At 31.2% G+C, this 16,238-nt stretch overlaps 1 protein-coding gene and 1 long non-coding RNA gene across 3 annotated transcripts in view; both read left to right on the top strand.

Annotated features, from left to right (window-relative positions):
• Kdm3 (Lysine demethylase 3) overlaps window positions 1–16,238 on the top strand; it is a 1,124,787-nt gene that overhangs the window by 610,780 nt on the left and 497,769 nt on the right. The window lies entirely within an intron of this gene.
• Window positions 5,706–16,238, top strand: part of LOC142324696 (uncharacterized) — a 319,859-nt gene continuing 309,326 nt past the window's right edge. The window contains exon 1 of the long non-coding RNA XR_012756356.1: window positions 5,706–5,956. This is a non-coding gene — a long non-coding RNA (uncharacterized LOC142324696). The remainder of the gene's footprint in view (window positions 5,957–16,238) is intronic.

The raw sequence follows: 16,238 nt of genomic DNA, 5'->3' as shown, positions 1-16,238 counted from the left end.
CGGTTTCATTTCGACGGCTACGTAAACAGCCAAAACAGAAAAATTTGGAGCGCTGAAAATCCCCACGTTTATCACGAAAAACAATTACACCCGCAGAAGTCGGGCATGTGGTGCGCGATATCACGGAAGAAAATAATCGTTCCAATTTTTTTCGAGTACACCATTAATGCAGAACGATATCAGGATATTTTATTTCAGTTTACTGCACTCTTGGAAGAGGAAAACAGACACTGCTTGCTATAACATGACGGTGCGACATCGCAATACGCAGGTTCAACTTCTGATTTCGTCGAGGAATTCTTCGGTAATCGTGTTATCGGTCGAGGCTTGTGGCCACCAAGGTCTCCAGATTTGACTGCGGCGGATTTTTTTCTACGGAGTTACCTCAAAGAAAAAACCTACAGCAACAAACCACCAACACTTGAACGATTGAAAGTCAATATTGAACAAGCCGTATTAAATATCCGGCCACAAACTTTGAAAAAAGTTGCAAGAAACGCTGTAAAAAGAATTGAAGCTTGTATTCAAGAAGATGGCGGCCACTTCCAACATTTACTCTAAATGTAAGGTAATGGATGGTAATAATAAAAATTACATTTACATTTACACATGCCTTTTTATTATTTCAATACCTACCAATATAAGGTTGGTTTGCGTTTTATATGGGACACTCTGTATTTACTTTATAAATGAATGGAAAATGATGTTTTTCTGTCGTCCCATCATTTTTAATTAAATAAGTCAAATTTAATGAAAATTGTTGAATTTCCGTTTTTCAGAAGCTGTTGCGGTCGAATCTGTTGGCCAAACCTTTCTTTAAATGACATGTCATACGTTCGATTCAGATTTTTACTATGATTCGTTCAAATACTGTGAATTCGGTCCGTTTACCGTATTAAAGATTTTGATTGCTTTTTGAGCTGTGTAATATATCCAAAATTTTTTCGTAAAACTATAAACGGGTTGTTGACGATCGATGTTTTAATCGAGAATGTAATACCGTCGGTCGATAAGCCTAAATGTTTTTTTTTTTACAGATTAACCCCTACTTTAAGTCCAGTACATAGTTCCGATGGAGAACATAGTGTTTGTAAAGGAGCCTTTTAATTTGACAATGACCGAAACATATTGTGATCACGAATTAAGATTAAGCGGTTGATTGAAAGTAACGTATTATTAAACTTCGAGCGTCCCGAATGACCGTTGCTACTTTCTTTTTGGAAATACCCTGCAGCAATTTCTTCCGTAGTTAGTTGGCGGATGAAAGAATAAATGAATTCATCGCAGTAACGTTCATTTATTGTGTCCTGGAAAAACCGAATGATTATACGTTCAAGTGACATCGTACGTTAAGCGACATAGTACGTTCAAGCGCATCAAACTCTAGTTTTTCGTTACGTAACAGCGGCTACAAGATCTCGTGAGGATTATTTATAAACAACCCCGACTGTTCTAACTGTTTTAAAGCCTCCTTTAAATGAAAGCACATTTCATCTGAAAAAAAAAGTCTTTTCCTCTCTTATTTATTAAATCCAAGATACACCACTGGCATTATTTAACACGCAAAAGTCAAAAACTTCAGCGGTTATGGAAATACAAATTTATCACCGATGAAACATGGAAATCGGCTGTGTAAGAAAGTCACTGTTGGCGATACAAAATCACTGTTGGAGATACAAAATACAAATTAAATCGTATTTTATTGACCGAGATTCATATAGTTTTGTTAAAGTGCACATTTAAGTTACAATTGGGACAACCGGTATTTTATATTTAAATATATATATTTGCAGGGCGATTGAAAAAGGTCTTACAACTTAAAAGCCTATAAAACTTTATTGACATCGCTTACAGATTCGGTTGAGATCTCATTTCATACCAACACGTCAAGTTTGTTACCCAAACATTCACTTTGGTTCGATATAACTTCTATTTGTAATGCGAATTACATCCTACCTAAAGTCGAACTTTAGTAGACTTGCTGAATCCAGTCTGGAATGAAATTCCAGACTGGATTCAGCAAGTCGAACGTTACTTCTGCAGCCGCGGCGTTAATTCGAAGTCTTAGCTCGACAAGTTCGGCAATCAAAGGCGGTACATAAACCCGATCTTTAATGAAACCCCAGAAGAAAAAATCTGGCGGATTTAAATCTGTGGAGCGAGATGATCGTGTCGACCCACCTACCCGGAAATCTGGTATTACGAAAATCTGGGACTTCTAGGTGATAATGAGGTGGTGGCCGGTCTTGCTGATAGTAATGGCGTCCATCTTGGTCATCCTCGTCTAAGCGAGCAATTAGAAGCTTTTGAAGCACATCCAGATAAACTACGCCATTTTCGGTCGCCTCCTGGAAGAATATCGGGCCGAACAGTCTTTGTTTTCTAGGGCACAAAAAATATTGACCTTATTGACCCGTCGGCTATCACGAATGCGCTGCAGACTTTCAGAGTGTTTTCTCTACTTAATATTCGGCAGTTATAGGCGTTCCCTTGCCGCGAATGTGAAACGTTGACTCATCGCTAAAAATTATATCGTCTAAAAAGATATCGTTATCTGCAATTCTGTCCATCATTTACACACAAAACTGCAGCCGAGCGACTTTGCCTTGAATCACGGTTAAGTTTTGCGGCTTGAAGTGCAATCGTTTACGTAATACGCCCCAAGCAGTAGTTTGTGGAATATCCCGTGACGCACGTCGAATTTATTTCTTCGAACTACGTGCAAAGCTTTCTCTGATTTATTCCGCAGCGACTTCAGGGATGCGTAGGCGTCCTGGTGATTTTGTATGTTTATCAGAACAACCTTCTCGACGAACGTTTGGTGCTAAGAGTAAATTGTACGCCTACTAGGAGGCTCCCTACCGTACTTTCTACGAAAATTACGTTGAACTGCAGTTGCTGACTGAAATCGTGAAACCAATATACACAAGCGAGCACATGTATTCATTTTTAACAACACATGACAGCGCCGGTGGCCGAATTCGCACTAATGAACTACGCGAGTCTAAACTTTGTGTTTTTTTTTCTATGAAATGGGATCTCAACCGAAGTTTAGATTTAGCCTACTTGCAGACTGTTAATGAATCATGAAAATGTTTAAGTAAATCTATTCAGTCACCTACGTTTCACCACTGCCAAGGTAGTCTATAACTTCTGGATTTTGTGGTGCCGAAGTATTTTAATTCCTTATGAATTGTGCCGATGATTATACCTCTGTGTATTACGATCTTGGGTGCGTACGACGGTTCAAAGTATTTCCAAATAAAATACCCAAATATTGATGTAATTTATGAGCCGTACTTCCAAATCAGCTTTATTATTTTAGTGATAATTTTGATTTTTTTTCTTGTAGACTATTCTACAGTTTATTTTTTTTACGCTTCTGGTTTAACTGTTCTACATGCCTATCTTGAAGATAAGCGTTTGATCAGAGTGAAAATCACGGTATTTAGCGTGTCGCATTGTAGATTTGTCTATTGTTTGCAAATGTTGGTGGATGTTTACTTTTTAAATCAGATAACCTGTTGTTTTTAGAAGGGACGTCCTTATAAAATGCTAGAAATTATATTTTGTATATTTTTTATTATTATTATTATGATGTTTTTATTTTTAAATAATTATTATTCTAACATTTTGTGTATTACAGTCGATAAAAACCCCTTCATATTTCATAAATCTTTAAACATTTAATAAATGTTATCGACCGGTTATTTTTATTTAATTTTAGCAAAAATGAATATTTCAAGGTAAGTATAAATGTAAAATGTACAGAAAAATACCACCGGCGGTAGAAATAAATTATATTATTACTGTTACGAAAAGGTGATAAATTACTGTCGTCCGACCGGTTGTATGAAGATAGAAGATGGCAGTTGGTGATACGGGTAGATGACTACACAAACCGAAGATAAAGATATCGTGTGAAGTAACAGAATAAATATGAGTTGCAGTCTAATAACGATTTATACGTATATATATTTATAAACACATTTTAATATGCAAGTACAAATGTTTGTACGAACACAGAGATGCCGATCGTATACGATGTCGACTTTAATCGCAGATGATAGTCTTCCTCAATTAAAGTTTTTATGCGTAGGCGATGTTGAACCCCGGTCGTAAATGGTAGAACGGGTAATAATATATGGTCGGGCGGATGGGTGGGTCGGAGGGATATGAGAGATGAAAGAGCGAGCGGGGTCTATGACTCACTGCACGGTCGTTTGGAAAGCAAAAAACAACCAGAGAGCAATCATAAAGTGCAACGTGAGCTCCTCCCACTGGCCCGGGAAAGGGGGTCGTCTCCATGACGACCGTTCCCTCCCTTCCCCGCTTGACCCGTTCTTCGTATCGCCTACAGGCTTGCCAACAATCAAATAAACATTCGGTATTAGTTTAGTTTTAAAACTCAAACTCGTTCCTTCTATTTCTTTATAACGTGGTAATAGATGAGTTTATTTTCGTTTGTCACTTCCCATTCTTCCTCGCTATTCAACGTACCTCCTTTTTCTCTTCTCTCCTTTTTTTATTTAAATTTGCTACTTTGTCTTCATTTTTCGTTTCTTTTTTCTATTTTGTTCTTTATTTCAACGATATTTTTTATGTAATCTATTTATATAAAACGAATAGTTCCATTCTTTTGTAAACAGTTTTTCTCTATATACCGTGAAAAACATTACTGCTTTTCCTTTTTTGAACGTTTTCATTTAATGTAATTTCGGTTACAGAGATCCAGAACACATTTAATTTATATATAAATAATTTTGCGTACCGCAAATACACAAAATTTTATATATATATATATATATTGTGTACTGATAAATAATGTTTCAATTCTTATGCAAGAATTTAATTCGTATTTTTTGATTTATTAATACACGAACATAGGATTATTTTATATACTTTTGAATAATTTGTGTACAGATGACTATTTTATTTAAAAAGTCGTTCGATATGGTTATTCATTTCTAATAATTGCATTAATGAATAATTTAACTCTTTCAAAAATTCTATTAATCGATTTAATGTATTCTACGTACGAATTCAGTTCAGTGAGACATTTTATTTTCAGTTAAGTAATACGTACACAAATGTATATATTCTGCATCAAAATGTAATTTTTATTGTGTGTGTTTGATGCATTTATTCGGTAAATTCTGAAAAGTTTTAATAGATGTTAAAATATTTCATCGTTTTGTCGTATTGAAATGAAACGTTTATGTTGTGTACTGTAGTCGCTTTGATTTACATGCAGTTAAGTAATTTCAAATAATTATCACAAGGATCTTGAAATATAATTTTACAATAATGATTACAATCGGCCGGAAATATATAAAAATGTAATATAATGTATAAAAATCATTAAAATATTTGTTATGAAGCTATAATTACTCATCAAAATGAAAAAAAATTTATTTAATTTTTAAATATTAATATACGAGTATCTTTAAAAAAGCTATTTCTATACCCTTTACTATTCGGTACCTGAAATTCTCTGAGCTATGTTTCATTTTTTCATATTTCATAATTTATTTAATTATTTATTTTAAAATAAATAAATATATAAAATAAAAAAAATAAATAAAAAATAAATAAATAAATATATATATATATATATATATATATATATATTGGTTGTTTTATTTATCAGTAAAAGTTGTTTACTGAATTTAAAAATGTTAATGATTAAAAAGGAATGCATTAAACTATTAAGGTAAATGTAGCGAAAAATGGGATATTAATGTGTGAGCTGTGGCAGCCCTGGTTGCTTCGCTTTCTGTTCTACGTAAGCGCATTCTCCCGTCGTCCGTGTGTTGGAAGTTAATAGAAAATAAGTTATCGTCTGATAAAGATAAAAAAGAAATTTAGTGATAATTGTGTCTGTGCGTGCGTGAGATTGTGTATTTTGAATATAGCATATTTGTATATATATTTTTTCTATGTGGTTTATCACAAGGTGAGTTTTATTGATGTTTTGTTATACCCTTTTCGTTCAATCCGGTCTCGCCTTGTATTATATAGCAATGTTTTTTATCGCAACAGGCTTCCATTCTCGATAACTATTTACATAACTGATCTATCAATAGCGTCATTGTCTCTGTATTTTTATAATCTCTTAGCTACGATCTGGGTCGATTAATAATTTATCCCTAAAAATATAAAATAAATTATACTTGTGTTCGGTGTAGTGCAATTTTATCCGGTAATGAAAAAGACGAAAGTAATCTGTTTCTATTCATAACCGCTGTTTAGTACAACGTGAAACGCTGTCCGTGCATCTATTCTGTTCATTATATATTATTATTTTTTACATTTTCGATTATGTTCCTAAAAAAAAAATAATGTTTATCGGTTTTTCTAACTGTCATTTTGATCCCGTAGGAACGAATAATATCCTGTCGAATACCTTGTCAAGCCGATTACGTTTTGAGTTGTTATCAGTGACGTAAAGTTTGAATTTTAAGCCGGGTGTATTTGTTCCGTATTTTTAGTTTTACCCGTTTTTTTTTTTTTAATTAAAAACAGATCGTATACCTTTGTTTGAGTCTGAATGACGTGTCCTTAACGGGTATTTTTTTAAACAGAAAGAGAATGTTATTCAGTTAATTTTCTACATATAAGCACGGTCCTTTCTATTTTTGTTCGATGTAAACTTCCTTCTATTCGTTTTTACAAAGTTTAAGGAACATTTTTTGCATTGCAGACCTTGACCTTGTGTGACCTTTCAGTGTGGACCGATCGAATAATTAAAATACCGATTGACGTGTTGTTCCGTGCATTAGAACTTTTTCCAAATGATACGTAAGAGGTTCTGTATACATAAAGGTTGAAAATCTTTTACAATATGCGCTTAATACATGTTTTTCTGACTATATAAGCGTCTTGCCTCTTCGTTATGTCCATTATCACTTCTCCTTTGTTCACTTTCCATATTTACTTTCTTTTCTATTTGACACGCTTGCACAACGCCCTCGTTTATAATTTTTTTGTTATTGTACACAACAGCAACGTTTTAAACGGTTGTTGTGTACACCGGTGTACATTGTTTTTTGATTTTTATTACGGGTGTAACAAAATATTTTTGATCGATTATAAAAGAAAATCTGATTATTAAAAAAATTGTGTTACAAATGCGATCTTGTAAAATTGTTTCCATCCTTTTTAATGCCAAATTTTTATATGATAGTAAGAAAGTATTGTTTTGTCATAAAAAGATCTTTTCCGTACGTTTTGTTAAAGAGGACCGCGAATCTTAAGTAAAAACCCCAGTTACAAAATTCTGTAAGTATGTTTGCGTGCGTCTAGTTGTAGCGCCCTTTGTATTATATCACGTGGAAACTGTTCAAATATCAATCGTGCGATTTGATTCAGTAATACGTTTATCAAAGAGTATAATCCTGTTAATTTTTCGAAAAAACAATTTGATGAGGAGAGATATTCAAGGCTGATACTGATTTGGGGACAGGTGATCTATATCAAGAACTTGAGCTTGGTTTTGTTACGAAAGTAAAAGGGAAAAAATTCTTTAAACTATCGCTCTACAACTAACATGGATTTTAATTTTTTTCTAAATGCTTATTATTCTCTTTTTTTTTAATCTAAATTAAATTTTATCAAGTCGGGAATTATCTTTTACGGTGATTAAGAATCGTTTTATTTCGTTCAAATAGCTCATCATATTGTTTAATTTGTTGTTATTCATGATTTTGATAGCTTATATACATTAACATAATGTCTTATAACAGGATTTTTTGTTCTAATTTTTATAATTTTTTTATCGGGTTAATCTACTTGTCCGTTATATTGGTGTTTTTTTCCTTATGATAAGAGAATAGAAAATTAAGTACAAATATATGCCGTAAGAACGTAAGAATTTTTTAATTATATCGCATACAAGGTGGGTTACAAATTTTTCTACGCAAATGTTACGAAACAACGATATCGTTACCGGCTGTTTTATTATCAAGGTTATTTTTAAGGCTTCTTTCTTTTCATTCCCCTCTCATTTTTATATCGTTATTATTAACTATACAATACACTGAAATAGAATGGGTTTTTTGAATTTATAATAATCGGTAACGATTTATTCAGTTTTCTACTTATTTTCTTTTCCAATAAAAATTACCTATTTACCAGTAAGCAAAAATCTAGTATTCATTAATCGCTATTTGTTTTAATTTTCTTTATAACTATACGTTAAACGGAGAAAAAATTATTTTTTTTTTTAAATTAATTTTCTCTTTCTTTACTATCTCGGTAGGATATTGTTTGAAGAATTAATGATAAGTTTATTGCTCAAACTTATACGATAATTCTTTTTGTCTAGTATGAATACATTAAAACACAGACCGTTTAATTTAGCGATACAGTGATGAGAATTTAAACGACTCGTAATTTTGTAAGTAGGTTAGCGTAACGAAACTTTCATCTATCTTTTTACGAAAAATATTTACTTTGAAAAAAAAACAATTAACGTATAATTTTTTTTTTTTGCGTTTTCACTTTTATCATTTCAAATTCTGGTTATTAAAAAGGGAAGATTTGAATTTATTTTTTCCATTATTTACTTTTTATTTATCGGTGAATTAAATTTGTTTTCTTTTTTTTATTTTAAACTATTCTTACTTTCAATAATAATAAGAAATATTTTTGGCTACTACAATATTCTTTGCGTGAAGTACATTATTGTGTTTTTATAAAAAGAAGAAAGAAATAATTTTGTGTGTAAGAAGTTGGTCGTGTAAGCCTACACGGTACAGCAAATTAAGAAAATTTTGTAACATAAAATTATTACTTTCGTAAATTAACGAAATTATTTTTATTAAAAATTTACTTTAAAATTTAACATCTTTTTTCATTTGAAAATGAATAAATTCAGATTATTTATCTTGGGTATCTACCAAGCTTTATTGATAGTTGAGCAGCGTAAAACTCCATTGATTTTTAACCTATAAATTACTACCTATTATTACTAGGTTAATAATTAACCTAATTATTAATATATTTTACCTGTACACACACGAATTATATGTTCTCACTCATATACTGTTTTTTATTATTAAGATTTATATATATATATATATATATATATATATATATATTTAACTTTTGAATTCAATACCTAGTTAAAAATAAGTATTATACCTTCATCAAGTTACTAAGATGGCGAACAAAACATTTCTCTCCATATTTTATTTGTTTAAACTGTTATTAATTAAAAAATTAAGTGTTTGTACGTTCTGATGAAGAGATATATTTACGAAAGTTCTCAACAGAAAGAAAAAGAGGGATAAGGTAATAAACAAAGCATTACTAAGTGAATGAGTATTTATTTTGATGAGCATGTGTGTGTGTGTGTGTGTGTGCGCGCGCGTATGTATATTTTTTGTTTATTATGCGTATTTATTGTTCCATGAATTAATTTGGTATTTTATTATGTAATTAATAACTAATCATTTTTTTTAATTGTATTTATTTTTTTTTAATATTATAGTTTTTTGTTTCAATTATAATATTGACAAACATGTCACTAATGATTAATGTAACCATAAATTTTATTCTTAGTAGTTTTAACCATTTATTTCATGTTTGTTTTGAAGAAAAAATAATATAATATATATATTTTTATACGTTTATTTATTTTTTTTTTACCTTTTTTCATGTCCATGTATATTTTTAGTAAAAAAACTGTTAAAATTTTGTGATGAGTAACATCAAATTAAAACGTTTTGACAAATTTAACAGAATAAAAACTCAGTTTCGTTGACATTTCGAGTAGATGTCACCGACAGAATTTTTTTTGTACTTTAAAAATAGTTGTGTTGTAATTTTAATATATCGTACGTGTTAGTTTTGATCGTTAACATTTTATTGAATTATTTTTGACAGGAAAAAATATTTTAAATTTCACTTTTTCCAATTTTATTAGGTGTTTTGGTACTTACGTATTAACGCCACCGCAGCTACAGCTTTATTTAAAAACAAAGTAGTCGATCGGATTTCGGTGGAAAATGAACAGTCTCTTTATTAATTTTAATAAATGGTTATTTATATTTATTTATTTTATAAATATAATTTAACGAAACTTAACCTACGCTCGCTTCGCTTGACTAATTTTTGGAGTATTTATAAATAAATACTCAAAGAATTACAGTGATTAGTCAAGGTTAGCGAGCGTAGGCTAAGTTTGGTTAAATTATATTGACTACTTTGTTTTTAAATAAAGCTGTAGCTTCGGTGGCGTTAATATGTAGTACCGGTGTTTTTTTCCACGTTCTGTTTTTATTTTTGTGAAATAAAGATAAATATTATCCGCTTTGATTGTAAACTGAATATTTAACGAGTCGAGAAAATTATATCGCTAATAAATTTGCATATTAAACGATTTGTTTAAGTTTAGTCATTGTAATGTTAATATATATATTAAAAAAAAAATTAATTGAAAAAATCTTTATTCTTAAAAGACATAAATATTTTTTTCATTGATTTTTAACGACAATTTCTTATCTGATTTATACTGTTATTAAACGGGTTTATACGACTTAAAATAAATTTTTTAAAAATGCTCTGTGAGCGCGATTTGAATATTTCTCAAAATTTCGGTATCCTTGAACTTTTATCAGTATTTAATAAATCCCGCGAATTTAAAATTTAATAAATTTAGTAACACATCCGATATTAGTATTTTAGTCGAACGGTGTGGTAAATAACCCTTACGAATAATAATTTATTACTTGCATGAAAAAAATAATTATATCTGTATTTATTTAATATTTATTAGGCAATTTTTTTAATAAAGAAAAATTTTATTGCAGTTTTATCTCTTCTTTGCGTGTATTATAATTCGAAATGAATCGCTCTATGAATATTTACAAAAAATAAAAACCTGTTTATTTCGTTCGACTAACACGAGTGGGCGCCATTAGTTTGAAAATATTCGAATTTTTTATTACGTTTATTAATGATCACATCGTATGTCGAAAGGTAGCGGGACTATTTTCACAAGTTTGTAGATTAACTATTAGCAGTGTAGTTTTTTTTTAATTTTTTTTTATTACAAACAAATTTTTTTTTTTTTTTGCGTAGATCCGATCGGTGTAGATTTAAGCTGAGATTTGTAAAATAAAGTATTTTAAAAATAATTTCCTCGAATATAAATTTTACGATCTTTTAAATTTAACAATAAATACCACAATCGATTCCGACATAGACATCATCAATCGAAACGACATCGCCGTTTTTAATGTAGTTTTATCGATAAAACGATAAATTTTATGATTTTTACAAAACGTTGAGAAAAAATTTAATTCTGCCGCAAACAAAATTTATAATATATTTGTTTTTATAGTAACACGTTTAAAGATAGTTTGATCCTTACCAGCGATACTGTTGCGTAAATGTTAGACAACGTTACACAGATGTAAAAGATGTTTGTGTAATTTGCTACAACCGTAACCGTTTCAAGCGACCAGATAGAAGTCACAAGTCGTTCCGAAAATGTCATTACAAATTCCGTATGAAAAACAAGCGACATGTAGGAGGGAGTTACTAAGGAAAGAACTGCGAGATGTTTCCATCGCCTTATTCGCCGAGCCGGTTTTAACGTCGCCTAATAAAATGAAGTATATCGAAATGTAAGCTACGTTCAGTCCTATAAACGAAACCTTTACTCCTTTCACCGTAAGGATAAGCCGTACAGTGAATATCATTACTGTCAGAGAAAGCTGTTTTCAGCGGATTCCTTTTGAATATCGATTAGCGATACGGTCCAAATGTTTGAAGAATATCTCTTATTAAAAAAAAGAAAAGTTTTTTTTACAGCTAAGTAGCGAATTTAATGCTTTGTTATACTTAAATGTACTTATAACTTATCCATAAAACAAATATTTATGCAAATCCATAATAACATTATAAATGATTAATTTATCTATTTCTATAGAATGCAGTCGATTATAAATTATAAAATGTACCCTGAATTATTGGAAAGATTATAATTTTTCATTTTTTGAAGTCGGGATTAAAAACTATTATCGAGGTAAAAAGAGTTGAAAAAGTATATGCAGGTGTTTCTAAAATTGTGGGGTGGGTATACCTTTTCGGATTCGACTAGTAAAATTAAACAAAAAGTATCCTTAGGGAAAATGGCGATTTCTCCTTCGTTCCCCCTGTCCCCCATTTTGTTATTTTTATATAAAAATTTATATCTCAAGTTCGGATAGATGAATCACATTAATATTTGGTAAGCGTCTTTGTAATAAAGTTTTAAAATTAGCAAAAAATCAGGAATACCTTCACAAATTACAATATGGCAGCCATGTTTATTTTTAAATCCGTTATATCTCCGTAAATATTAGTTTTATCAAAATTTATGTTTTTGCTAAAATATTAAGCCCTTGATATTTTACTTTTCAAAATCGGTTAACAAATAGCCGACTTATGACAGAAAATTGACGTTGCAATTTTGTGTCTGTTTTCATGTCCACCACTTTACGTTCAATTCGATTAAATATTAATTGTTAATTCTAGTATTGTAAATTAATATCAAATTAAGAAATAATTTTTGTCGCAGTAATAGCACTATTAAAATTAATATTTACGTAGATATAACGAATCGAGAAATAAACACGGTCGCCATTTTGTAATTTGCGAAGGTATTTAATTACTGATTTTTCGTTAATTTAAAAATTTTATTACCGATACGCATACCAAATATAATGTGATTCCTCTGTCCGAACTTGAGATATAAAGTTTTTATACAAAAATAAAACAAAATGGCGGACAGTGGGAGAACGAAGGAGAAATCGCCATTTTTCCTAAGGATATTTTTCGTTCAGTTTTACAAATAGAATACGAAAACGTATAGCCGGCCCACCGTTTTAGAAACATTCTGTATATTAAAAGAAATTTTATTATTGACGTTTTTATTTACTTTTTACCATGGGAATATAAAAACCGTTGCTCGATTGAAAAAATAAGTTTTTAATCCGCATTTCTTTTCACCATTATCTGTTTAATTGTAACGCGAATGAAACTTAGTGTGAAATAAGTCTGTAGTCATTACAGGTCATTAATCGATTCGGTGTAGTTGTACGGGAAGTATGTATTTCATTTTTATACGATACGTTATCTATTCCAGATTATGATTATCGTTATTATCGTGTAACTATAATGCGTTACGACAGGCTCCGCAGATGTTTCCCGTTTGACTTTTACGTAAATAACATGTACAAATTCCAAAGTATATGTTGTTAGTTTTCACAACAAATGCTGCGCTAGAGTTTTGCGTTATTAATTCCCCTTATTGCCAAAAGTTTTGATAATTTTTAAAATGTTTAACATCTGTGTTAGTAGCCAAATAATAAATATATCTTTAAATTTTTTTTTCAAATTAAACCGACCTTTAAGTCTGTAACGTTTGAGGACGTTTTGTTTTTTAACCTCAAAAATAAAAGGTTGTGTACGTTTGTTATGTATCATGATCGTGCTACTCAAAGCTTATAACGGTTTTAAGTGACTTTATGTTAGTCAAGATCACTCCCAAAAATGGTATAACTATTTCTAAAATTGACAAATTCTCCGCCATCAGAATGAAAAAGTTTTCCTTTATGTTGTGTCCGATAATAATTTTCCGATCCCATTGAAATACCAGTTATTCTTCATTCTGTTCGCCAGAAATACTGTTTAGATTATATAATGAAGATCAATATTATCGGAAAAAGAAACTGCGATTGGCCCCGTTTGTACCTCAGATTCTTTATATGCGTCACACTTTTATGAAACATATACATACATACAGGATGATATTTAAGTATGGAAACAGCTTTATACTCCATTTCCGAGAGGTATTTGAAGACAGAATGAAATGGGATTGTACGTAGTTGAAAAAAATCTGCATTTCGGTGAGTTTTTAATTTTTGTGCGACATATTCAATCACAACTTAATTTTTTTTTAATATGACACATGAATTCGGTTTCAAATTTTACAACAAAAACAATGGTGAAATCCGTTTTTCTGTTAACGCCTTGTTTATCGTGCTATAATCGTTGAAAGTTGCAACGACTGAAAAATCGTGTTAAAAATTAAACGCGGTAAAACGCGCTGCACGAACAATTTTATCGCATTTTACATTCGTAATACGTACAATAACGAACTTTAAACGGTACTGTAATGTTGATAATAATAAACAGTAACTAATAATTAACCACACGACAGCAAATTCAACGGTTACATCAACCGATATTATTTTCTAGATAAAAATTAACTTCCGTTGTTAATATCAACTGATATTTACTACATATCGTAAAAAAAATCGGTTGAAAATACGTAAAAAAAGTATTACAAATTAAGTCGAGTTAATCGGCTGTTAATTTACAAAAGTGCCGTTTGTATTACGTTGAAACAATGCATCTTATTAACTGTTAAACAAAAAATATTTATCAAAATAACTTACCCGAAAACAAATATTAATGTAAACCCGTAATAACATTATAAAGCGATCGATCAATTTATATTTTTCGATAGAATTCATGTCGGTTATAAAATGTACCCTGACTTGTTGAAACGATTATAAATTTTGGTTTTTTGAAGTCGGGACCAAATTAAAAACAATTGCCAACGTTAAAAGAGTTGAAAAAGTATTATATATATTAAAGTAAATTTTATTACTATTATTCATATTTTTATTTATTTTTTACCGTGGAGATATAAAAACCGTTGCTTGTTTGAAAAAAGCCATTTTCAACGACTAAAGGATTAAGTATCAGAAAAACATCAGACTTCGTATCATTATATTGTTAATCCGATATAACTGATGAATGACGACGATAAGCTGAAAAGTGTCTTCGCATCTATATTTAGACGGTTTAATTATTCTTGAGTTTACTAGATATGTGATACGAGGTGCGACAATAAAGTAATGAGACTGATTTTTCTTTGCAAGATGTGGCAACCCTGCAGCTTGCGTAGGCACACCATCTTTGACCTTGGTCTATAATCTACTTCTAGTCCAAGCGGCACATTGATGCAACTGTTCGGTCGTGAGTTGTGCTGTAATAAGTGAACACGTACGCGTTTGTGTCTCTCGTCACAGAAATGAAACCGCAAAATATTGCGCGACGGTATGCCATTTCTTTTTGCGTTAAATCGGGTGAAAACGCGACGACAACTTACGGTAAGCTTCAGAAGGCTATCGGAGAGGAGGTCAAAGAGCTCAAGTTTTTCGGTGGCATAAAATTTTTAGTGAAGGCAGAACGAATGTTGAAGATGAAGACCGCTGTGGACGACCGTCAACCTCACGGACAGATGTCAACTTGACCAGGGTGCGTGAAATCGTACGATCTGATCGAAGATTATCCGTGAAAATCGCAGAAGAACTCAACATCGATCGAGAAACGGTTCGTCTAATATTAACTGAAGATCTTGGTATGAGAAAGATTTTTGCAAAAATGGTCCCCATAAAATCTCACACAACAGCGAGAAACACGGAAAAATGTGGCAGCCGATCTGTTAGAGCAAACGGAAATCAATCCATATTTGTTGAGCCGTGTTATCACTGGTGATGAAGGTTGGTTTTTTCAATACGATCCAGAGACAAAACGCCAAAGTTCACTATGATGCTCAAAGGGATAACCCAGACCAAAAAAAGCTCGCATGTCAAAGTCAAAAGTGAAATGCACGCTTGTGTGCTTCTTCGATTCCAAGGGAATTGTTCATAAAGAGTGGGTGCCTCCGATCTGATATCCTCTTGGTCTTCGATTTCTTCCTTTTTTTGAGATTTATTAGGATTTCAAACTTTCTTCCGGTGTTTTTCGTGGTTCTCGGCTGTAGACGTTTCACATTTGTGATAAGCAAACCTACACAAAATACGTGATGATCGTTGTTTTCTCGCATTACATATTCATAGGCTGTTAATCGGCCTTTAAGCCTATTATCGATCATCTACCGTCATTTTTGTTTGTCCGTACAATCTTCCCGTATATAACAAAAATGTAGTCGGTATTTTCGTGAATCATTCGTATACTTTTAACCGTTTAAAAGTTGTTAAACCATTTTTCGTACGGATTCTGTTAGTTTCTCTGATTCAAGTCGTTAAATCGGCGATCGTTTATTATCGTTGTATTATGACGATAGTAAACCGGTAGACTTAAATCGATAAAAAACAGTTTTGATTCGATATACTTTCACGTCGTTTTGATTAGCTTTAGATTGAAAACTTAGTAAATAATAATATTTATTAATA

This window comes from Lycorma delicatula, chromosome 5 (genome assembly GCF_047948215.1).
Source record: "Lycorma delicatula isolate Av1 chromosome 5, ASM4794821v1, whole genome shotgun sequence".
NCBI lineage: Eukaryota > Metazoa > Arthropoda > Insecta > Hemiptera > Fulgoridae > Lycorma > Lycorma delicatula.
The sequence above is the reverse complement of the archived record's forward strand: the minus strand, read 5'-3'. Positions and strand labels throughout refer to the sequence as shown.